Source organism: Muntiacus reevesi, unplaced genomic scaffold (assembly GCF_963930625.1).
Source record: "Muntiacus reevesi unplaced genomic scaffold, mMunRee1.1 SCAFFOLD_133, whole genome shotgun sequence".
Classification (NCBI taxonomy): domain Eukaryota; kingdom Metazoa; phylum Chordata; class Mammalia; order Artiodactyla; family Cervidae; genus Muntiacus; species Muntiacus reevesi.
Genome location: NW_027077824.1, coordinates 503 through 26,521, shown reverse-complemented (window position 1 = coordinate 26,521; position 26,019 = coordinate 503). Strand labels below are relative to the sequence as shown.

The following is a 26,019-nucleotide window of genomic DNA, read 5'->3' as shown; positions in this document are numbered from 1 at the left end:
AGGAAGAGACGTGTTCATGTGGTTCTGCATTGGCCTGAGTGTGTGGATCCCCTAGCTGTCCCCCAGGCTCAGGGGCAAAGGCCTGAGAGAGGAACACCCCGAAGCGCATTTCTCCCAGGCTTGGGAGCAGAGTTCATGGCTTTAGGGAAACGCGGGCCTCACTCGGTGAGGGAGAGGCGGGCAGCTGGTGAGAGTGCTTGCAAACCGGCCTTTGGAGGCTGCCGGGGAGGTTTTCCAGCGGCACAGTGCTGGTACTGCTCAGAGGACCCACAGGCCAGGGGTAGGTCCCAGCAAGGACACTGCCCCAGGCCAGCCTTGACCATAACTTCCTGGCCTCCGGGGGAACTGCCCAACAAAGGGGCTTGCGGCGTGTAGTGTGTCCAGACATGCCCAGACGCCTCCCCAGTCTCATTCCCTTTAGCGCCTTTCCCATGGTTCCTAGGGCTCATTTGAGGCCTACATGGAGGGGAGGTTTCTGGCAGGGCCTCTCTCCACACTGGAAGGGACTGGAGCCCGGACGGCCTAGTTACAGGACAGAGGCCAACATGGGGGTCGATGCCCAAGGCCTCTTTGTCCCAGCAGCCTCAGGGCAGCAGGGTGAGCAAGTGGCCCACAGTGCCTCTAGGTCGGCCCTGCCCCATCACACACAGGCGCTGCTGCTGGGCTTGCCCAGGAGCTGCCTGACAGACTCTGGCTCACCCAAGCTCTCTGACGGTGCAGGGGGCAGGAAAAGACGTGTGCATGTGGTTCTGCCTTGGCCTGGGAGTGTGAAGCCCCTAGCTGGCCCCCGGCTCAGGGGCAAGGGCCCTGAGAGAGGACCACCACTAATCATATTTCTCCCGTGCTTGGAAGCAGAGTGCGCGGCTTGCGGGAAACGTGGGCTTTCCTCGGGTATAGTGCTTGCAAACATGCCCTCAGGTGTCGGCCGGGGACGTCTTCTAGCGGCAGAGTGCTGGATTTGCTCTGTGGCCCCACAGGCCAGGGGCAGGTCCCAGCATGGACCCTGCTCCAGGCCTGCCTTGTCCAGACCTTCCTGGCCTCCTGGGGTACTGCCCCACGACGGGTCAGGCTGCGGGGAGTGTGTCCCGACATGCCCAGGCGCCTCCCCAGGCTCATTCCCTTAGTGCCTTTACCCTGGTGCCTAGGCCTCATTTGAGGCCTACTTGCAGGGGAGGTTTCTGGCAGGGGCTCTCTCCACACTGTAAGGGCCTGGAGTCCAGACATCCTGGTTAGAGGGAAGAGGCCAGCAAGGGGGTCGATGTCCAAGGCCTCTTTGGCCCAGCAGCCTCAGGGCAGCAGGGAGAGCAAGAGGCCCACTGCGCCCCTAGGTCGGCCCTGCCCCTTCCCACACAGGTGCTGCTGCTGTGCTTGCCCAGGAGCTGCCTGACACTCTTGCTCACCCGAGTTCTCTGACGTTGCAGGGGGCAAGAACAGACGTGTCCATTTGATTCTGCCTTGGCCTGGGATTGTGGAGCCTATACCTGTCCCCCAGGCTCTGGGACAAGGGCCCTGAGAGAGGATCACCCCGAAGCACTTTTCTCCCTGGCTTGGGAGCAGAGTTCGTGGCTTATGGGAAACGCGGGCCTCCCTCGGGGAGGGAGCGGCGGCCAGCCAGCGAGAGTGCTTGCAAACCGGCCTTTGGAGGCATCCGGGGAGGTCTTCCAGCGGCGAGGGCCAGTTCTGCTCAGAGGCCCCACAGGCCAGGGACAGGTCCCAGCATGGACCCTGCCCCAGGCCAGCCTTGTCCAGACGTTCCTGGCCTCCGGGGGTACTGCCCCACAAGGAGGCAGGCTGCGGGAAGTGTGTCCAGGCATGCCCAGATGCCTCCCCAGGCTCATTCCCTTAGCGCCTTTCCCCTGTTGCCTAGGCCTCAGTTGAGGCCTAATTGAAGGGGAGGTTTCTGGCAGGGGCTCTCTCCACACTGCAAGGGCCTGGAGCCTGGACGGCCTGGTCAGAGGGAAGAGGCCAGGAAGGGGGTCGATGCCCAAGGCCTCTTTGGCCCAGCAGCCTCAGGGCAGCAGGGAGAGCAAGAGGCCCACTGTGCCCCTAGGTCGGCCCTGCCTCTTCACACAGAGGCTGCCGGGGTCCAGCCTCGACATGATCCAGGGGGTACCTCAGGATGAACCGCGTTGGCGAGAGAGAAAGAGACGTGAGACTAGACTTGATAGGCCCAAGTCTGTGTTTTACTTTCTGATAACTGGGTTTATACCCTTTCACAGAACGTTTTTAAGGTACAAGATGTTTACTCATGATTTCACAGGATTAGCATACATCATTTTGATTTTTAGGAAAAGCAGGATTTTTTTGCTTTCTAATTCTATAGTAGTTTTTAGCACATGATCTTCTGGCCTTGAGGCTATTAACATTTTATGCAGGTCAAGTGATTGTAAACCTATTTTCCGTTTTTATGGTGACCTTAACTGAAAGGTAACAGGGTCATAGGGAAACAGTACAGAGTAGAATTATATTCTTCTTAATACAAAAATTAATCTTAGTGCAAAAGTTGTCAGTTGCGTTTATCTAAGAAGTTTACCCCTTACAGACTCTGCGGCTTCAGTGAGGCAGCTTCTGCCCTAGTACTCCTGACTGACAATTAACAACCGTCTCATTGGTACCACACTAGGGCTAAGTTCTTATTTGTCTAGATCTTTAACTATATTAACAATGGTTTTTATAACACAACCTTAGCACATTAAAGGCAAAAATACAGCAAGCAAAACACAGCAAGCAAATCACAACCCAATAACCACCTATAGAATAATTTTCTTATGTTTTCTAATAGGACTCCTTTACCCCTTAAAAGGGCTCTATGTCTATTAGGGCTTTTATAGAATCAGGTTCTTCATGCTATTTTATGATTAGGATATTATAAGCAATCATGCATATTAGTACCAAGCGCATAAATGCATTTGGCTAACAAAACTACCAGCAGAGGTGTTTGAATTAAAACACTCCTTTCACCCTGAATAATCTCATAAAAAACTACCACCTGGGAAACTTATTGATTAAAGTTCTAAATTGATTCTTATTTGGGAAGAGATTGGGGAAGGCCTTCCTGTCTGTGTCAGAGAAATTAGGGAGTAGTTCATTGAGGCAGGCATCAGAAAGACAGATATCATCTTTAAGGTTAGAGCCGGGGGCAGCTTTTCAAAATCCCTGAAAACCTGATCTGCCTTGCCTGTCAGGCTTTCTCCTCGTGACCTTGTCATGGGTGGGATCTCGTGAGCTAGCCTTTTCAAAATCCCCTGAAAACCTGATTCGTCTTGCCCGTCAGGTTTTCTCCCTTACGGCCTTGTTAGGGGTAGGGTTTCGTGAGCTGACTTTTTCGAAACCCCTGAAAACCTGATTCGCCTTGCCCATCAGGTTTTCTCCCCTATGGCCTTTTTAGGGGTAGGGTCTCATGTGTTGGCTCCCGGCATCTCGCCCTTTTTTTACTTTTTAAGACAGCCAGATGGATCTGAGTCGCAAGCTTTTGAGTGCTCTGCCGGAGAGTTCTGACGATGCAAGGAAGGATTATAATGAATAGTAAAACTAGTGCTGCTACAGCTGCATAACTGAAAATAGTTGATAGGATATTTTTTTCAGTAATAAAGTTAGAAAAGTTGTGAAAAATATCGTTAGCAGCTCCTGTAGTAATAAAGTCCAGGCGGGAATGTTCTAATGTTTTTATCTGACCGTGAAGCTCTCCAAGATCTAAAGTAATGCTGGAGCTATTCCATATACCCGAAATATGATTTTTAATCTTTTCTCCATTGTAATCCATATCATTTACTTTTGGGGGGCATTACACAGATCTACCGATAATCAGCGTGACAGGATAACGCTAACTTTACCCTTAAAGCCTGTAACTCAGTTCCAATATGCATGACTGCTTCTTCCAGGGCATCTATTTTTACTTCTAATTTCCTATCTATAATCTCTTGCATAGCTAGAGTTAAGGAAACATTTTTTGAAATATCATTGACATATTGAGTGGTATGTACTTGTTGAGTCAAGGATATCGCTGCCACAGTGACAGAGGTAATTGCTGTTATCAAAGCTGAAATCCCTAGAATAAGTAGTCCTACAAACCATTGGGAACACATTAAATCTTGTAGGTGTTGCAGAACGGCTAAACCACAATTGTCATACCAATAGGCGTTCACTCTGACAGGCACCATAAGATAAGGTGGACGTTGCAGTACCACAAAAGAACAAATATTACATTGAGGGGTTAAACAGGATGAAAGCATGCATTGTTCACAGTAGACTATATTTGGTCCACCTGAATGATTCATTTGTATATGAAGTCTTTTTGAATCATTAGTAAACAAAAAAACCTAAGGGGAGGGTAAACAAGCCAGCACAGAATAGGTGGAATTGTTTTCTGGTCGAGTTAAAGTAACAATGGAGGTGGCAGCAAGGGCTCTCCAAATTTCTGGCTGTCAAAAAGTTTTACCCTTAGTTGTATAGGACAACATGGGGGGAACAAATTGATTATAATGCCATCTGCTGGGCACCAATGGCCAAGGGAGGGAATCATTATTTTAATTGCTAAGCCTACTGACAGCTCCTAGATTCTGACTTGGATTTGGATTGCTCCAGTCTTGTACCGAATAGTTTCCACCTCCCGGTATTCTATAATCTATGTTTGAATTATAAGTACAAGATTTCCATACTGGGTATCCCAGGCGGTTGTCTATAGTTTTCCATATGACATCTGACGGAGCAACATCAATACAATTTGGATATTTTGGTGGAGCATTAAGGAACAAAGATTTATAGGGGTCAAGGACCCCAGGCATATGAGCCTGTAATATCCAAACCAGCCGATCTCCTGTATTGTCTGAAAATTTTGATGCTGGAGAATCTGTCAGAATTGTTTTGGAGGCTCCAACACGTCCCTCCTTAGAGGGAGTGATGAGATCACTTGTATGACTATGGGGGAAGTTAAAGCAAAGGGGAAGGTCATCTGTTAATCCCCTAAAAGTATACTTAAAATTGATGGGATAATGATCTTTATCATAAGAACTATAGGATCCTCCCAAGAGATGAGGCTGGTCTGTGTTGACCCGTATAGGGTCGCTGTTCCAAGTAACTACTTGGAAGGTCAGGGGACCAGGGAAATATGCCCAGTATTTTTCTGAAGTAGAGGAGGTAGCACTTGCCTGACAAGACAGTAAAGCAAGCATAGCAATAAAAACCCTTTCAGGAGAGGCTGAAGATCCCTGCAGGGAAGCTATTCCCTGTGCTTGATGACAGAGTGACTTAATTTGTCCCCATGTGGGTATGGAGGCTTGTTGAGTTGTCCGCGCAGGACGTCCTGGTGGTCTTCTGCGACGTGAAGGAGTAGGAGGTTGGGCGCCATCTTTCATGCAAAGCCATGACATCTGTTTAGTGGGTGGATCCGCCGTTGGTTCCTCCGGGATCTCTGTTGCCGGTCATTTCCAAGTCTGCTGGACTTCCCGGGTGAGTGACCGAGGCGAGGGCAGAGGAGTGCTCTTCCTCTTTTGTGGCTGAGGCTGCGAGGGAACCGGAGGTCTGGGGGACTTCGACATGGCAAATCAGTCTGTCTGGGATCTAAATTGGCGAGTCAGCACCCTGTGGGAAAATACAAGCATACCCTCGCCCACTGGTTAGCAAGGGATCAGGTCCCTTCCATAGTCCGGAAAGGAGGTCTTTCCACTTTACTAAAGGTTTCATATCTTTTTGTTCTGGGTTCCAGTGACGGAACATAGCTGTTAAACCGGCTTGATCAGCGTTAAGGTTATTGAGCACAAAGAGGGCGTGCTGCAAAACGTGGTGTGGAGAACTGTATTTGAACTGCCCTTCTTGTAATTTAGAAATTTGTGTTTTAAGTGTCTGATGTGCCCTTTCTACAATTGCTTGTCCCTGGGGATTGTAAGGAATTCCTGTAGAGTGGGATATACCGAATTGGGCACAGAAATTTTTAAAGGACTTAGATGTATAAACTGGAGCATTGTCTGTCTTAATTGATTTTGGCATTCCTAAATAGGAAAAACAGGCAAAAAGATGTTGAACTACATCTTTATAGGCTTCTCCCATTCTGGCAGTAGCCACAATGACATGGGAGAAGGTATCTACAGTAACATACACAAAGGATAGTTTTCCAAAAGAAGGAACATGTGTTACATCCATCTGCCAAAGCACATTAGGTAGTAAGCCACGGGGATTTACCCCAAAAAGCAAAGCGGGAACTGAAGTAGGGCAAAGTTGACATGTTCTAACAATCTCGAGTGCAGATTCCCTAGGAATGTGGAACTGGTATTGAAGGGCAGTTGCATTTTGATGATGCATAGCATGTGAGGCTTTAGCATCTTCAAAATCACTGGCCACTATGGTTCGGGTTAGCAAATCTGCCTCTTGGTTAAACGTATGGAGGGGTCCAGGTAAATTAGAATGAGCTCTTATATGTCCAACATAGAATTGTTTTGACCTTTTCCAAATTTGCTGTTGAAGGGTAGATAACAATATAAAAATTGTGGTTTTATTTTCCGGTAAAACAGCCGTTTCAATTTGAGGGAACAACCTAACTACATACTGTGAGTCAGAAAATAAATTAAAAGCCTGGTCTAAAAACTCTTTGAACGCCTCTATCACGGCTGTTAATTCTGCTTTCTGGGCTGATGTTTCCCCAGTATTTAAAACCCTTTTTGAAGTCTGGGTGACAATAGCAGCCTTTCCATTAGAAGACCCATCTGTAAACACCAACATTGCCCCCTCGATAGGGGAAACTTGACACCTTTCTTGAAATATCACCGGATGTCGTGAGAGGAAATTTAATAAAGGACTAGCAAGTAAATGGTGTAAAATTTGTCCTGGATAATTACCAATGACAATCGGCCAGTCTTCATTTAATGATAGAAGGGCATTTAGTTGCTCTTTATTATAAGGCACTATGATTTCAGATGGTTCTTTTCCAAACATTTCAATGCTTCTATGTCTCCCTTTAATTATTAAAGTAGCCACTAGTCCTGGATAACAGGCCACAACCTTTTTGGCCGTGACAGGTAAATGCAACCATTCTAGGGGACCCTCTTGCCAAAGCACCCCTGTAGGGGCCACAGCTGTGGGCAACACTATAAATTGCCATGCCATACTATAATCAAGTCTCTTAATATAATTTTTATCTAAAGCTTCTTCTACCTTCATTAAGGCTTCCCTGGCTGCAGGTGTCAGCATTCTAGCAGAGGTGGGGTCTGGATCCCCTTGAAGAATGTCAAAGAAAGGCTTAAGATCAGAAGTAGTCAACTTTAAAAAGGGCCGAATCCAATTTATATCCCCTAACAACTTTTGATAATCATCTAAAGTAACCAAATTATCTTTTCTAAGCTGCAAAGGTACATGAGTAACTGTTTCATTATTTAGGATTCTTCTCACATATGTTATAGGCATATTCACTTGGATTTTTTCAGGGGCCACCTTTAGGCCCCAGCGATTCAAAGTCTCTTGCAATTTAATCAAAACTTACTGTAAATAAACCCTATCCGGGTGTGCTAGCAATATATCATCCATATAGTGGACTAGATAGACATCCCGATGTTTCTCCCTGATACCTTGTAGGGCAGCGTCCACAAACTTTTGACACAATGTGGGACTATTTTTCATACCCTGGGGAAGAACCTTCCATTGAAATCTCTGATGAGGTTGTCTAAAATTTTCTGAGGGAAGACTAAAGGCAAATCTCTTTTTATCTTGAGGGTCTAAGGGAATAGTAAAGAAGCAATCTTGAAGATCAATCACTATAACATTGTAGCCTTGGGGAACAGCCACAGGGGAGGGAAGGCCAGGCTGTAAGGCTCCCATATCTTACATAGTGGCATTTATTGCTCTTAGATCTTGCAAGAGTCTCCATTTCCCCGATTTTTTTTTAATTACAAAAACTGGCATGTTCCATGGACTATTTGAAGACTCTATATGTCCAGCCTTTAATTGTTCTCTCACTAACTGTCGTGCTGCTGAAAGTTTTTCTGAATTTAAGGGCCATTGTTCCACCCACACCGGATCAGGAGATTTCCAGACTATGGGGTCAGCAGCGAGAACAATGGCCTCTCTTATAAATTTGGATATCTTAAGCCTTGTCTCTCTCTTCTTATTTTTGGGACAACTGGCTCAATTTGTCTCTCTTGATCTTTACTCAGACCCATAAAAGGATTATAACTTATCTGCGACATCTGTGCAGCCACCTCTTCATCTGGGCAATACAGCAAAACTCCCATCTGAGCAAAAATATCTCTCCCAATGAAGGAATTACATAAGGTTGAAAATGTCCCTGGCAGTCTTTATCTACATACCAAAGTAAAATTTGTGAGCTCTTTGTCACTGAAGGTGCTCTACCAATGCCAACCAACTCATTAGCTGTGGTTTGAGTTGGCCAAGCACTGGGCCAGTCACTGCCCGCAATACAGGAAACGTCTGCTCCCGCGTCTAGCAGGCCAGTCACCTTTTTACCATTAACTAGAATTGTCTTCATAGGTCTTTTTTGAGTAACTTGTGTAACCCAAAAGGCATAATCACTTGAATCAGACCCCCTGTCCCAACACTTGGCAGCTGAAGCTGCTTTTCTTGTGTCAGCATGACAAGGTAGCATCAGCAACTGAGCTATTTTCTGTCCTTTATAGATTTGAATAGTCTTAGTGGGGGGAGACACCATTATTTGAATTTCACCAGTATAGTCTGAGTCTATGACTTCTGGAATCACTGTGATCCCATGTAAGGATGTGGGGCTCCTGCCTATTAATAGTCCCATCGTTTCTCTAGGCAAAGGGCCATGAACACCAGTGGGAACTTTCACAGCGGTGGAGTCAGGTGTTAGTATTGTTGTGACGGTGGAACAGAGGTCCAGTCCTGCACTGCTTGGGGTTGCTCTGATGAGTTCTGTGACGGGACGAAGGGTATGAATGGGTTTAATGTCGTTGCCCCAATATTCAAGCTTGAAAAGGTTTAGAAGTGTAAGCAGGGGCGTTGTCAGTTTTAAGACATTAAGATAGCACAAGTCTAACAGTGAGGGGTTATTTTTGGTAGAAGCAGAATGAGCTTTTATATGTACCATAATCTTAAATAACACTTATTTATTGAAAGATTCATTCTAAGAAAACTTTTTTCTCTTGACATAGAGAGTAGACTAAATTCCAGTCTGTTACCAATTTACTGGATAGCAAACAAACAAATTTTTTTAGTTAATCTTAGAAAAGTCTTTTTATAAATCTTGAAGAACTAGCAGTATTTTTTTAAAAGGCATGAGAGTGAAACCATACAAGGCATGTTTAAAATCTAATTAAATTGTAGCCTGGTCATTGCTGTGACTTCTAACACTTTAACGTGATAGCTAAAATTATAACTGACAATATTTTACCAGGACATATCAGATTTTCATGAATTTCACATAATTTCTAGGATATCTATATAAGTAACATCAACCATACAATATAACCTGAAGATTTATCACTCCTCCAACAGTAATTCCCATGCAATTTAACAGGTCAAATGAACTCAGGTAGTTTAATAGCTCTTTGGGATGTCTCAGGGGCCCTCTGAAGCATCCCAAAGTCAGCTAGAAGTCAAGTTATTTAGGCAGTTTTGTCAATAAATATCAAAAGGGTTTATAGTACTCTGTCAGGTAGAATCATATAGATCACTGTGAAATAATATATTTACTTAGCCAAAGTAAAAAAGATTTTAAAGGTAAACATAGAACAGACCACTTTAGAGGTAAAGAAACTTAAAATCCATTATCAAAGGCAGTTCAACATCTCAAGAAAACTTGTATTTATGCACAAAACTCTTCCCTTGGAGTGTACTTTCCATCAAGCCTTCTTAACACTTTTTGTACCCATTACTTTGTTCTCCCATCCTGAAACAGCCACCTGTAAGTCAGACTTACTTTCTTTTCCCTTCATAAAATGTAACTTTATTTTTTATACCTTTTTTACTGAACACACACATCCTACTTTCTTTAAGCAACCAAGAATTTACCTTTATATTAGCACTCTATAGATTGGTGAACATAAATACCAGTGATAATTTCTAAAAAATTTCTAATGAACATCTCAGGATGGCATCAAACATTATTTATTAATAGTCTAAAATCTTTAGTTTCTCTGTAAGTTAGTATTCAGTAATGAATGTTTCAGAATCTTATTTGGAAATGACCAAGCTATTTAATAAACTTCTGCTATTAGTTTAGCACAACTTTAGAAATTTAGGTTACCAAAACCTAGAGAAACTGTTTTAGACAGATATTTTTAATCTTAATAAAGTTTAAAAGCTCATATCTCACTTACCTTCTTTTTTTTTAAGTTTCTTACTTGAGGTACTTTCCTTGCTGACAAACTTGTAACAGATATTACAGTATAACAACATTTAACTTATAATAAACCTAGGCATAATGAAAATATTTTACTAGATGTTAATTACTCTAAGACATGTCTATATTAGATAGGTCAACAAACAAACATTAATATCAGGTATTTAATATTGAATATTTTTTAGTTTACCTGAACCTGGAATTTATTGTTTAATTTAGAATTATTTGATTTGTAAGCACTTACCTTTTTTTTTTAAGCCAATTAAATAGAGCTCTTTTACAAATTAACCTAAAAAATACTACCCAAAGACAAAGATATACCAAGACATATTTAGACAGACACAGTGCGAGATCTAGCTTCATATTTTAAGTTTGGTGATGAATTAGATATTATAATATAAAATTTACTAGTTTATAAAAAAGTTGAAATAAATAAAAATTTTTAAAGGCTTTTCCCCTTTTTCTCTCAGTCTCAGGAGTTAGAGATGGTCTAGATAAGTGTTCCCTGGTCTCAAGGCACAGGGAAAGAAAATCAAGTTCTAACAAAAAGCAAAATAGCCATCATAAATCACAACACAGAACACAGAGTTAAAACACACACATATAAACCTGGCAGTCCTCATCAGACACTCCCTTAAATACAAGAATACAGTCTCTCAGAAAACCTTCTAGATAGACACAGAACTTCAGATGTCTTCAAAGATTTTAAGGAGGAAAGGAAAAGGAGAAGGAGGAGGAGGCGGGAAAGGGGGGGGGGGCAAAAAGGGTGGCCTTACAGACGTCTCCTGCCACCTGCAGGTACCCAGGCATCCAGAGAAGGGAGGACTGGAACTCGGCCCTACCGGAATTCGAGTTCTCTGCCAAGAGGAGGTGATCAGTCTCCAATCCTCAGCTCAAGCTGAGGCCCTTCGACCAAATTACTGGGGGATTAGAAAAACGGGAGGGATAGGAAGGGCTAAGGAGAGGACAGACAGAGGGAAGGGGAAAGAGGTCAATAAAGTCTCTTGTTCCTTACTAGTCGGGGCCACTCTGGCCAGTTGTCTGTGTCAGGAGGAGACCAGGGACAAAAGGGTCCCAGTTGCGGCCGCTGGGTCTGGTCCATTGGCAGGCAAGCTGGCCTCTGAGTACCCTGAGTGGTCAGGATGTCAGTCTCAGGGAAGAAGAGTTCCCACCAGTTGCAGGAAGGGGACCCCTTCTAGGGCCCGTAACTGAGCTCTTATAAATGAATTGTCGGAGGAGACACATGTGCTGAGAAAGCAAGAGATCTCATTGGAAAGAGCACCGGGGTGGAGGGCAGGAGGGTAAGGGAACCCAGGAGAACTGCTGTCTTCTGGAAAACAAGGACATTGCTCTTGGACAAAGGGGGAAAAGGACTGAACACTGGTCTTTTTAACTTTAATTCCTCTGTAGTTAAGAAGTTGCATTATGATTCCAATAAAAAGTTGTCTTTCTTTTAACTCACTGTTACCCATTTTTGTTGCTAATTAGAAGAAGAAAAAAAGAGAAAAAAGGAAGAGGCTTAATTTAGAGAAGAAGGAAACTGAAACGTACCCACTTTTCTTACCCTACCTTTCTTATGTAGGGGGGCCTGTAGCGCCCTAGTAGGGTTTTAAAGAAGAAACCTAAAGCCTACCCACTTTCCTCACCCTACCTATCTTATGCAGGGGGCCCTGCAGCACCCTAGTGGGGTCCTAGCCGTCCTGAAAACTGAACAATGTGGGGGGGGCTTACCTTCGGGTTCCCTGTTCGTGGTGCCACTTGCCGGGATCCAGCCTCGACATGATCCAGTGGGTACCCTCAGGATGAACGGCGTCGGCGAGAGAGAGAGAGAGACGTGAGACTAGCCTTGATAGGCCCAAGTCTGTGTTTTACTTTCTGACAACCGGTTTTATACCCTTTCACAGAATGTTTTTAAGGTACAAGATGTTTACTCATGATTTCACAGGATTAGCATTACATCATTTTGAATTTTAGGAAAAGCAGGATTTTTTTGCTTTCTAATGCTATAGTAATTTTTAGCACATGATCTTCTGGCCTTGAGGCTATTAACATTTTATGCAGGTCAAGTGATTGTAAACCTATTTTCCGTTTTTATGGTGACCTTAACTGAAAGGTAACAGGGTCATAGGGAAACAGTACAGAGTAGAATTATATTCTTCTTAATACAAAAATTAATCTTACTGCAAAAGTTGTCAGTTGCGTTTATCTAAGAAGTTTACCCCATACAGACTCTGCGGCTTCAGTGAGGCAGCTTCTGCCTAGTATTCCTGGCTAACAATTAACAACTGTCTCATTGTTACCACACTAGGGCTAAGTTCTTATTTGTCTAGATCTTTAACTATATTAACAATGGTTTTTATAACACAACCTTAGCACATTAAAGGCAAAAATACAGCAAGCAAAACACAGCAAGCAAATCACAACCCAATAACCACCTATAGAATAATTTTCTTATGTTTTCTAATAGGATTCCTTTACCCCTTAAAAGGGCTCTATGTCTATTAGGGCTTTTATAGAATCAGGTTCTTCATGCTATTTTATGATTAGGATATTATAAGCAATCATGCATATTAGTACCAAGCGCATAAATGCATTTGGCTAACAAAACTACCAGCAGAGGTGTTTGAATTAAAACACTCCTTTCACCCTGAATAATCTCATAAAAAACTACCACCTGGGAAACTTATTGATTAAAGTTCTAAATTGATTCTTATTTGGGAAGAGATTGGGGAAGGCCTTCCTGTCTGTGTCAGAGAAATTAGGGAGTAGTCCATTGAGGCAGGCATCAGAAAGACAGATATCATCTTTAAGGTTAGAGCCGGGGGCAGCTTTTCAAAATTCCTGAAAACCTGATCTGCCTTGCCTGTCAGGCTTTCTCCTCGTGACCTTGTCATGGGTGGGATCTTGTGAACTAGCCTTTTCGAAAACCCCTGAAAACCTGATTCGTCTTGCCCGTCAGGTTTTCTCCCTCATGGCCTTGTTAGGGGTAGGGTTTCGTGAGCTGACTTTTTCGAAACCCCTGAAAACCTGATTCGCCTTGCCTGTCAGGATTTCTCCCCTATGGCCTTTTTAGGGGTAGGGTCTCATGTGTTGGCTCCCGGCAACAGGCGGTGCTGCTGGGCTTGCCCAGGAGCTGCCTGACAGACTCTGGCTCACCCGAGCTCTCTGACGGTGCAGGGGGCAGGAACAGACGTGTGCATGTGGTTCTGCCTTGGCCTGGGAGTGTGGAGCCCCTCGCTGGCCCCCAGGCTCAGGGGCAAGGACCCTGAGAGAGGACCACCCTGAGGCGTTTTTTCTTAATAGAAAAATACTGCAAAAATTGTTTAAAGTATCTAGAAATATAGGCAGGGCCAGTGTCTGTTTTAACAGAACTAGGAGTTTATGGTGGAGGTTTCTGTATCTAGGAATACAAAAACTCAATATTTAGAATCAGAGACTATATTAATGGGGTAAGGATATAGGCAAATAACTTGAATAAGAGCATATAATTTATTTCATTGAGCAGAATGAAATTTAGTGTAAAAGACTTGTATTTTTCAACAGACCAGAAAGAAGCTTCGGCGTTTTTTAGTCCCATTTATATAAAAAAACCTCAGCTTGTGGTATAGGCTGTGAGTTGATAATGCGAGAAATAATAAATCTAGTGTTTTTGAAGAAATTTCACAGCTTACCAGAAGGATAATGATATGAAATTTTTCTACAGTATTTTAGAAAAGTTATTTGGAAACCAGTATATGTTGGTAATGTGTTCTCAAATCGAGACTTATTCGTAATAAGGTTTTATTAAAGTATAAAGGAGATAGAGAAAGCCTCTGACATAGGCATCAGAAGGGGGCGGAAAGAGTGTCCCCCTGCTAGTCTTTGGCCAGATGTCATATAACTACCAGCAGTCTGTTAATTAGAGAAAGGAAATGTCTCAAAACTGAAGAGAATAGCACCAGGCCCCTCACCTACAACATGTACTCTGCGAAAACCTAAGCACCGGGTGAGTTGTCTCCGGCCACAAAATGATTGACATGAATCTTGAAGAAAGGCAGGTTTTCTAGCAAATACACTTTCATTCACATAACTTAAGAGAACATTTGCATGAGTAAACATACCAGTTTGTCAAGTCTGAATATGAGTCTTAGGCAGAACCAACTTGAAGACAGAGTCTGGGGTAAATGTATAGCACATTAACACAGTATTTTAAGAGAAACCTCTTTGCAAATTCATATAGAGAAGAAGAAAAATTATACATACATATATATATATATATATATATATATATATATATATACACTTACTACAACTGACTTCCAGTTAGCTGTGGTAGAACAGGAAAAAGAATATCCAACTCTGTATTCTTAACATTATGAAAATATTATTCGTTTTATTGTTTACAGTCATCCAATTCTAACTTTCTGAAGTAAGCATTCAGAAAAATCAAAAAACTGTCTAACTACTAGGCGGTCTCCCATCCAAGTACTAACCAGGCCCGAACCTGCTCAGCTTCCCAGATCAGAGGAGACAGGGCACGTTCAGGGTGGTATGTCCTTAGACCGAGGCAGCTGCCAGGCGCCCTAAGAGCCCTCTGCATTGCACCTCCCTTTTTGTTCTGACCTGATGGTCGGGCCTTGAACCGCAGCTCTCCACGGGGGGCGCGCGCTGCACTTGAGCCAGCCGCACGACCCGTGACTGGACTCCGGCCGGCCAGGCCCTGCAGCTCGGAGAGCAGCCGACGCCGCCCCAGCCCCGCACACCGCCACCCCCAGCCAGCACCCGCCTGGCCCGGCCCGGGGCGCTTCTGGGAACCTGAGCGGCCTTGCGAGCCTGCGGGAGCTGGGTGGGGCAGCGAGCGGCGCCGCACCGCTCCCCCCCCACCGCCCCCCACCATCCCGTTTGCTACTCAGGGTCACGTGGCTCCGGAGGTGTGTCGCTTTGGCCCGGGGCCGCGGTCCTCGGAGCCTACTGCGGGACACCTTTTCGGGATGGGTAGAAGCATTTTCCACTACAGACAAAAGAGCCCACACAGTGGCCCAAATCCTCCTCACAGAAATTATCCCCAGGTTTGGCCTGCCTTCATCCCTACAGTCTGATAATGGCCCAGAATTTACATCCAAGGGCACCCAACAACTTCCTCAATTCTTACAGACACCCTGGAAATTTCACATTCCATACCCTCCCCGGTCCTCAGGAAAGGTAGAAAGGATGAGTAGAACAATCAAAAAAACCCTTACCAAACTAACCCTCGAGGTACATCTGAATTGGAGTAAACTTTTACCAATTGTTTTCCTCAGAATACAGGCTTTGCCCAGAAAGCCCCTGGGGCTGAGCCCCTTTGAGGTGATGTATGGAAGGCCCATGCTCCCTCCTGGACTCCCCCCTGAGCCTCCTCCCATACCAAGCTTCCTACACTCCCCCCTCTGCTGACGCAACTCCGCAATGCCCTCTGGAAATACATCAGTCACAATCTGCCTGCCCCTGACCCCCAAGCCTCCCTGCCCCCTTTACAAATTGGGGACATGGTCTATCTGTCTGATCATCCCCAGGGTGACCTAACCCCACAGTGGCAGGGACCATTCAAAGTCATCCTCCTTGCCCCAACTGCAGCTAAACTCAAAAAGGTCGCCTCCTGGGTACACCTCTCTCGTCTAAAATGGGTCACCTCCAATCCTGCGCTGCCCTCCTTAAATGACACCTATCAGGTCTCCCGCACAGCACCCACCTCCTTAAAATTCACCCAGCGACAACCCCTGCCAACTATCGGAGAGGACACTGAATGACCTGGACTCTCTTCAACCTACAACTGCTCCTGACCCAACTACTACAAGACCTCTGGATCAGCGCCCCAACAGGAACTTCCTTCAAAGACCTGACTGCACTGGTGTCTCAACTGTGGCTCCAGGGAACCTTCTACAACCTGACTCCAGACGAAATTGATTTCTTTACTCTCATTCTCTACATCATTCTACATGCTAATGAGCACTGTTCCTCCTCAGATTCAAATCACCACCAACTTGGGGCCTTCTGCCCCTCACCCTGACTGACCTCTCCCTGTCTCTCTAACTATAGCTGCACTCCTAATCTTAATCCTTGCTGTAGGCCTAGTAACTGTCTCCCCTCAGGACTGGCCACCTATTCTTCATCTTTCCGTGGGTATCGCCTACATTGCTAGCTGGGTTCTACTCCTAGGGTGCTATTTCCTCTGTACTGTCTAACTAACAGCCCCATGACTCCCCTGCTCCTTATCCTTGCTGCACTCCCCAGCCTCCTGGCTACTCCCTGCCCCTGCTCAGACATTTATTCCTACGTACATTCCTCATGTTACAATACAGCTCCAAAACCATGCACCATGACATGAACCTCAGGGGCGGGAAGTCCAAATCCCTACTCACTGTCAAAGTACAAAAGAGAGGGAGTTTCATGAGTACCTGCCATAAGCCAAATGGAAGAAACATATGTTTCTATCCCATTACCCACTGGGGGTACTCAGACGGGGGTGGGGTACTAGATCAAAATCGGGAAAAGAAACAAGAACAAGTTACAAAGAACATAATTTCCCGGTTACAGTTGACCCCTGAGCCTTACAAACACCTAGACCTCCTTTCCCAATTACGGCCTCTCCTAAAACCTACCTCTGGCAACCAACACCTTCCCCGCCTTCTCAACTCTTCCTTTCAATTCTTCCAGTACACACCACACACATCCCAGTGTTGGATATGCATGTCACTGTCTCCCTCACCACACAGAGCCATTCCCTTACCCTCAACCTGGCTGTCACAGGGCAACTGTACTTCCCCTTCCCAACAGAAAACTACACAACTCATTGGGCCAGTCTCTGACAATGTCCTTACTCTCAGCCTCTTCAAACCTAACCTGTATTGACTACTCTAGTCCCAACTGCACTGGTCTTACAAACTCCACTCCCTCCTTCTGTTCCACTTGGGTTCTCTGGAACAGCACAAACAATTGCACCAATCCAGGAATCTTCATTCTCTGTGGGACCTATGCATATTCATGCCTCCCCTTAGACCCCCCTGGACCCTGCATCTTGGTCTTCCTGACCCCAGGCCTAACATTCCTCGAAGAGGGAGAGCTAGAACAAAGAGTTTACCCCCCAAGGGGAACTTTCCCACAGAAAAAGATGAGCTGTCATCGCCCCCCCCCCTCCTGGTTGGGACTGGCATAGATAGCAGCAGCCCTAAGGCACCAGGATGGGAGGCATCTCGACCTCTGCCCATTTCTATTACAAGCTGTCCCAAGAACTTAATGAAGACATGGAGCAGGTAGTAGAGTCCTTCGTTTCAATCCCAAAACAAATTAACTCATTGGCTTCTGTGGCCCTACAAAATAGGCGAGCCCTGGACCTTCTCACTGCAGAAAAGGGAGGGACCTGCCTTTTCCTAGGAGAGGACTGCTGCTATTTTGCTAATGAAACGGGGATAGTCCAGGGTCGAGTCAGAGAACTTAGAGACAGAATTGAATGCCGCAGAAAGAGTTAGAAAACCTTTACATTCCCCAAAACCTGTTCCCACAGATCCTCCCTTGGCTGCTCCCTTTCTGGGGCCATTAGTATTTATCATTCTATTCCTCTTATCTGGACCCTGTCTCTTTAATCTCTTTCAAAGGTTTCTCCAAGAACGGATTCGGGCCATCTCTTGAGATCAGGTCAAGACTGTTTTCTTCTTCTCGAGAGCCTCACCTCAAGCTCAGAAAAAAGGAGACTGTGGGTCCTAGGACGATCCTCCATTCCAGACCCAAAACCGTCGCACCATCCGGCAGGAAGTAGCCAGAGAGATCAGGCGCCCTTCTCCCCCCCCCCTTTTTTTTATGATTTCAGGGTCTGGAATGAAGGAGTCTTTTGGGCCTAGAAAAGAGAGCAACAGTCTCAAAGGCCCCTTGCTGAATCATCTAACTTTGGAGAAAACAAAGCATAATTTTAGTTCCATCCTGATGCTCCAGGCCAGTTGCATCTATCTGGGACTTATCACCCCCTGTCCGGAAACCTACCACCCCCTACACCCGCCCAGAAGACTTATCACCCTCTGCCCAACTATAGAGTGTCATCTCAACAAAAGAATACTTAAAATATCCCGCCTGATTGACGTTTCCCTTATTGCTTCCACAAACCTCCCTATAAGTATGAAGCCTCCCTGATCCCTCTCGGTGCTCAGCCTTGTCGTTAGGCCGACTGTCGCCCCTCCTTGCCTGAACAAAGGCAACCTACTTCTGTTGAGGTCGGCTCTCCTTTTCTGCCTGGCCGGAACTATGCCTTACAGATGTCACTGAGGGTGGTGCTTTCTGGAGATCTTTAGCGCAGCCATGGCCTGTATTGGAACGTCTTCCTCTTGGAGCTTTTGTTGTTTCCATTTTGAATGTCGGGGGCCCCCTTGGGTCGAATTTTCCGAGGAAAAAGTTTGTTGGATCCACCTGGGGAAATACAAGCATATCCTTTTCCCTGTAAGATTAGTTTCCCAGATTTCCATTGTTTCATTAACCCGTCTTGGTACCAAATGGGCAGGGGAAGAGACGTGTCCTTCAGTTCCTCGAAATGCCTTTCTGCCCTGGTTAAAATATTTCCCTGTGGCAGGTTTAAAAACTTTAAAACGAATAAAGCTGTATTAACAATAGTGATGGGTTGAGAAAATATCTTATGTTGGAATCTAGTAAAGTCTGCTCTGGATAAGGAAGACAGCAGTGTTCCTGTGTATTCCCCTTTCTTTAAGTTCTTTTTATTTGTAACTTTAGTGTGTGAGGTGCTCGTTCGACTATGTCTCGTGTCTGTGGATTATAAGGAACACTTATAATATGTTTAATAGAAAAAGATTGTAAAAATTGTTTAAAGTATCTAGAAATATAGGCAGGGCCAGTGTCTGTTTTAATAGAACTAGGAGTTTATGGTGGAGGTTTCTGTATCTAGTAAAACAAAAACTGAATATTTAGCACCAGAGACTCTATTAATCGGGTAAGGATATAAGCAAATAACTTGAATAAGAGCATATAATTTATTTTGTTGAGCAGAATGAAATTTAGTGTAAAAGACTTTGTATTTTTTAAGAGGCCAGAAAGAAAGAAGTTTTGGCATTTTTAGTCCCATAAGAATCACCTGGGCCACTTACTGGATTTCATTTTGTTATCTAGTGCCTAGCACAGTTTCTAGGACAGAGTTGGAAATTAATAAATGTGTACATTCCTGGTATTATAGTCTAAAACTTGCAACACTAATAGTTGCAAACTTAAATGACCCTAATGGTTGTAGAATTTTCTTGCATCTACAAAAGACAGTCCTAGCTGACTGGGCTTAGGAATTTTTCTTCATCTACTTGGGACTTCTTTCCTCCTATCCCTCACTGTCAGATCCCTTGTGCTACCTGACTGTATCTATCCACAGTCTACACACCTAGTTTCTTCTTTGGCTCCAACGCAAAGGCAGAGGCTAGGAGTGAGAAGGTAATCCCCTGTGGCTACATCCCCACAGTAACACCCCCATAGGCCCCATCCTGCTCCTCACCTGAAAGCCCCTGCCATAGCTCCTGGGATGAAATGCCCCGGGTAGCCTTCCTACCTGAAGAAGGAAGAGGAACAAATACTGAGTCTAGATTTCACTTGGAAATTCAGATGATTAATGTGGGTCAGTCCTAGTCTACAGTTCATTGGAACACAGGGACATTTAGAGAAAACATTTGTGGGAGCTTAAAACTGGATTAGTTTTCCTGTTTGTTCATTATTTTTCTCATTATTATGAGTGTTAAAAAAAACCAAAAAAACCACCCAAACTTGAAATTTCACCAATGCTGGATTGTATTGAGGAGGGGAGAACTCACAAGTGCATACTCAATTTGACAGGAACCTGGGGAGTAAGGGAAGAGAATCAAGTGGGCTAGGGCCTGTGGGGAGAAACGTGCAGCTGGGGGCCGGCGGAGACCAAGTACACACAGCCTCCCAAAATGACGGTCTCAAGGGGACAGCACTCATTCTCAGCCGTTCAGGTTCTCTGCGTCTTAAGAAACTCACAACTTTGTCACTTTTAAGATAAATGATGAATGAAAATGGTAAGGGTGGCAGAGATGCAAAGCGGGGCCTGGAATGAAAGGTAACATAAACAGCACAGAAAGCAAGGGCACAGCTACACCAAGATGGAGACTCAGTGCGTGCTTCTTGCTTGTGGCACGACTACAGCTATCCAGGTTCACATGAGATGGCTCAGCATGATGCAACTTACAAATACCACATGTGCAAAATGAACCTAGAAACCAAAGAGAAACCATCACATGAAAAATGGGGGCCACAGAGGCAGGTTCTGTAAGGTTCAGAGTATGTGAGAATACATACTGAGAGTAATCCTTCCAAAATTAATGGAATGCTTTCTAACATAAATTAGAGAATAATGCTTTTTCCATTATTGACGAGTTTCAGAGATACCAAACACACTGCTTATCATGAAAATCCAGTAAAGTACGGATGACCATGAAGATAAATGAGAATCTTAATAATAATTCCTTCCTGTGTCCATCAGAAGTGACTGAGTTCAAAAATAATTACAAAGCTCCACATCATCACATCTCAAAACGATTCAAATTACCCTCCCACCAACTGTCACCCAGAGTCTACCTTGACAATATTGGCAGGAGTGGCCCATTTATTTATTTATTTTCGCCCATCTCTGGCTAAGATTTTAAAAACCCAAGTTAGGCTATAAAAGGGTAGCAGTTTCTGTCACTTAGGACATTGTCTTCTCTTGAAACCAGTCACTTGCTACAAGGAAGAAACAGATGGTAATAGAAGTTAGTGACCTTATATCCTAATTCAACAATGACAAAAAATCTTCAGGATTCTTCTATGGCATTAAGAAACATTTTTATCTTACCGAGTTCATTCATTGCATGTCTATGCTCTTCATCAAATGAAAGTTTCATTAGAACACACACAGCAGGACAGATCTGATGTTCAACAGGAGCTGGCACTGAAAAATAAAGTTGACATAAACCATAATGCTTTCTTTTCTCAAAGTAGTGATGTTTATTATACCTAAAAAATACTGAGTTTGCAGATATACTTCTCATGCATGGTAGCTTAGTGAATCAACAAGTATTTGCTGAAGAGATGAATAACTACTATACACATGGAAAGGAAAATACAGGTAAAGGGCTTTCCTTGGTTCTGTAAAAATGTTTACCCCTCACCAGCCTTTCACCAAGTCTGCTGGACTAACTCCCATGTAGGTTTATGCTATAATTCAACTAATAACTTAAAAATTATACTGGTTATTTGAAATAATAAAAACATTTTGGTATAAAACTATTTATTTATAATTTATATTTTCAAAGCTGAAAGGCACATGGCTGTATAGAAATGTATAGAGAAACCTAGTGCAACTCTAGTAGAGAAAGTTTATTATATAGACACCAGATAGTAAATAAAAATTTAAAGGAAAAGTGTCTAAGAAAATGTACTTACACATTTAGTGCTATACATAAAGTTTCAAAACTGTTACTTGAAATAAAAATTGAAAAACCAAGTCTATTTTTCAGAAGTAATAGTATTTATTCTATTTAACTTGTCTGAGAACAGGTATTAAGAGCACACAATACAAGTCATTACATAATTGTGGACAGCCAAAGGAAACAATCCAGAAAGATAATGTTCTCCCAGTAAAGCAACTTATTAATTCTCCCTAGCCCTAGGACAAACAGAAAGGACATTTCTGCTATATTCTTACTGTTGAAAATTTTTTAATTTTAAATAAATTCACCTTTATACCTAACCCTAAGAGAAATCTACTAAATCTTTATAGATCAAGTTCTCATCATCAGTCTTTCTCCTGCTCCCCCAATCAAGATACTGACTCGATAGTCCTTTGCTGTGTGTATGTCTATGTGTGGGTTCTTACCAGGTGAAAGGAGGTCTTCCCTTATATACTTACTGCTTTTGGTTCTTCCTATAGGAATGAAGTAACTTATCTCCTCAAGGGTCCCAACTCCCATGATCCCTGCTCCTGGGGGAGAGGGTTTCTCCCTGAGAAAAGAGCTGGGTGGCTGATCACCCCAGCAGCTGGGGCCCCAAGGCCTGAAGACAGGCAGTGAAGTGGGAAGGACACTGGGCTGAGGGTCAGGGGGTCTGGCCTCTGGCCCTGGATCCCCCACCCACTACCTGTGAAGCCACAGGCAAGTCTTTTGGCCTCTCTGAACCTCAGTCTCTTCATCTGTAAAATGAAGATGATAATATCTTCTCTTCCTACTTCACAAGGCTGTTCTAAGGATCAAATAACAGATATAACACAGCTCTGCATCCACTGAGTAAAGCGATATGCAAATATAAGAGAATGGCTTGGTCACTCACAGCTGAAGGAACTTACGTAAAGTCACTTTCCTGAGCTTAATCTCAAGAGAAGGAGAACATAATCGCTCAAGTTCTTTCTAGATCAACTATGCTATGACTGTTTAAGTCTACTTTGATTTTCTGTTATTTTCTGGTTGTACTGTAGTGCACACAACATTTCCCTTTGCTAACTTTTTTTCCTAGGGAAATAGAGAAATTAAGCTTTAAACTATGTGAGCGGTGCAGGTGGCTAATATGAATTTCCCACTCTGATTCATAAAGACACCGTCCTAATTAAAAAACTTTTCATTTCAAAAACTTTTACATTTGCTTTGTCACATGCACCATATGGAACATACTTGGATTTTTGTCCTGGTCCATGCCTTGTTCATGGGCTTCTTGCCACTCCCAACAGGTTTCACAGTAAGCTCGTATCTGTTCCAAAAGATGAAGGACTCGGATTTCACGCCTGCCTCTCTTGTCATCAGGCTGTGAGTGAATGATGTTGTGGAGTGCTGCACTGGCCCTGGCCAGAGCCTCTTTACCGCCCCAGGAATTGCTCAACAACACAGAGTCTTTGTCATTGCCATGTAAAAGCTGGATGAGGAGAGGAAGACATCCAGACTGTCGCATGGATATACAGCTGTCTTGGGAGCTAGACATAGCTAGCAAAGTTCACGACATATCATCCTTATCATGAGTACCAAGCATTGACAACAATGAATACACCATTTCCACCTGTGGGCCAAATGAGTTTAGAAACAAAATTATGACTTTAATAGCCAGAAGCCAACACCAATGAAGTGATGAATGGGATATTAGCTGTAACTCAAACAAAAACAGAAACAAAAACAAAAATCTCTTTCCAGGATGAAGTAATGAGCGTTATTTCAAAATCCATATTGCTATAATCATTATCACCATCTTCTTTATGAGTAAATATTAGTAGTGGTAGTATATAGTCATAAGGAGACAGTAGGTTCTTGCATACCTAAACTGCTATTATCTGGATCAGTGGGTGAAAATCTGTTATCATAATGAAAGACAGTCAACTGATTTTTCTCTTTCTCACATCTCCCCCACCCACCACACACACACACACCTACCAACACATACAGAGCAAGAAATGTGGTTTATCTAAAATTCTTTACACAATTAAAAATTTTACTTTTTAAAATCTACAACCATAATCAGTAAAGAGAAAATGTTTTTTAGCAATTACTATTTACTAAATAAGTACTGGTTCTAAGCAATTGCTAACCGTCACCAGATTATAATATTGTTAAAATTATGATATCTCCCTTATACATGTAAAAGTATTTTGTCATAAAGGGATCATATAGGGATGATCCCTGATCATATAGAGATACAAAGTCAATATTCTTATTTAATTTTTTTTTAAGCAGCTGGTAAGCATCATTACTCCCTTCCTGTAAATTCCAAGAATTTACTCAGAAGCAGATCAGAAACAGGAAATAGCACCCAGTCATCCTGTCCTGTGATCAACCGCATTTTTTAAAAGCAAGAGCTACTGTGTGAAAGTTGAGGCTATTATAGAAATGCATCATATCTATAAATTAGTGGTTCCAAACCAGGGGCAACTTTAGCCACCTTGAGACTCTTCTGGTAATGTCCTACTATTTGCAAGTGAGCTGTGTGACACAAGCAGGTTACCAGAGTTCTCTGAGGTCCAGCTGTCTCAGCTGCCAAACGGAGTAATTTACCTAATAGGGTTTTCTTTGTGAAGATTAACTAAAGTCACACATGTATACAGGACAGTAGCTGGCATTCAAAAATGTAGTAAGGTCTTAATATTATCATGCAAAAATCACTCCAAAAGGAAATGGTATTCAAGCTGCCAGTTTTCAAGCAATAGTACTCTTATATATTAAAGGTTTTCTTTACAGTAAAAACTACTCATGTTGGACAGACTGGGGTGGAATTCTAATTTAATTACCATCTTTTTGGCTTTAGTATTCTCACTTAAAAGAGGGGCAAGAATAATACATTCAAAGGGTTTTGGAAAAGATCAGAGATAGTTTACGTACAAGTCTTAGCAGTTACTGGCATATTAGTGATCCCAGGTAGTAACTATTGTGAGTTACTAAAAGGATTAAGTTTTATATTAATAATATCACTGCTACTCTAAAATTCATTTCTTATATCGACATTAGTTATGTAATGCTTTTCCTCAGAGCCATTATATTACTAAAGTAAAGAAAGAGTATGTAGAATATGCTATGAAAACAAGGAAGTATTTAGATGTAATGGAAAATATACTGTTTAAAAAATAGTCCCCGTGCTCCAAATGTAGTGCTTCAAAGGAGGCAGACACAGACTGCATGGGCAGGCGCGAGGGCCCTGGGTCAGAAAACGCTCTGTAAAGAAGGAAAGCCCAAGAAGAGCTCTGCAGGCTGGCGAGGACCCTGAGGGTCACTGTGCAGCAGGGTGGGAAGTGGAGGGCTGCACCACTGCAGCCAGGGCAGCCAGGCAGAAAGTCACGGGGAGGGGAGAGCTCAGGGGGGCGAGCCAGCTGTGGGCTGCACCTCAGGATGCTTGCAGAGACCTGGCTGTCATTTCTTTAAGAGACTGCGATGATGGAAACAAAAGAATACTTAAGCCAAAATTAAAAGAAGCATGAAGAATGTTTCAGTAGAGCACTCAGAGTTCTAGCGACAAGACTCTATAATCCGTTACCTTGGTTCCCAGATGACTGGTCAGCCTTCAAGGAGCTTAATGTGTGCTACTAGAGCTCAAAACACTGGCTGTTTCATGATCTATTCGTGTACTTGACCCCTAGAAATTAAGCAAATTATAGACAGTATAATTTAGATTATAGATAAATATAGCTAGCTTCATGCTAAGATACTCCAAATGAACTGTCTTTAGGGTAAATAGCTAAATATACCATTAAAGTGTGAACATTTATAACTGCTCAAAATGAGTATTTTTATCTATAAACTTGAGTAGAATTTTAGAAAGACTGAAGGAGGAAAAAAAAAAAACTGTTGTAAAAGACAAAGTACAATGTAGAAGAAACCAAACACTGAAGACATTCTAAGAGTAATATTCTTTCCCAAATCAAAAGGCATGAAACCATATTCAGCTAAATATACACTGGCTGGAAGAAAGCCCCATTGAGTGATGAAATGCTTCCCAAGGCCCACTAGACTTCACACTCCAGGATGTCTGGCTCTAGGTGAGTGACCACACCATCGTGGTCATCTGGGTCATGAAGGTCTTTTTTGTGCACTTCTTCTGTGTATTCTTGCCACCTCTTCTTAGCATCTTCTGCTTGTTATGTCCATACCATTTCTGTCCTTTCTTGGTGCAATGCTAGTCTGTAGGAATGTAAGTGAGTAAGACACCCCCACCCTCGCTGCATATGGAGCCTGGACAGGTTGCTCAACATG

The 26,019-nt window shown here is 43.5% G+C and overlaps 1 long non-coding RNA gene across 2 annotated transcripts; it reads right to left on the bottom strand.

Moving 5' to 3' along the window:
- Nucleotides 1–4,233: 4,233 nt before the first annotated feature.
- On the bottom strand, nt 4,234–21,218 carry LOC136155176 (uncharacterized). Of its 2 annotated transcripts, XR_010660708.1 has the most exons (3): nt 19,800–21,218; nt 12,038–18,718; nt 4,234–5,580 (listed from the first exon to the last, which is right to left on the bottom strand). It is a non-coding gene; the product is annotated as an uncharacterized lncRNA (long non-coding RNA). The 2 variants fall into 2 exon arrangements; XR_010660707.1 differs by lacking the exon at nt 19,800–21,218 and having other exon boundaries at nt 12,038–19,639.
- Nucleotides 21,219–26,019: the final 4,801 nt, after the last annotated feature.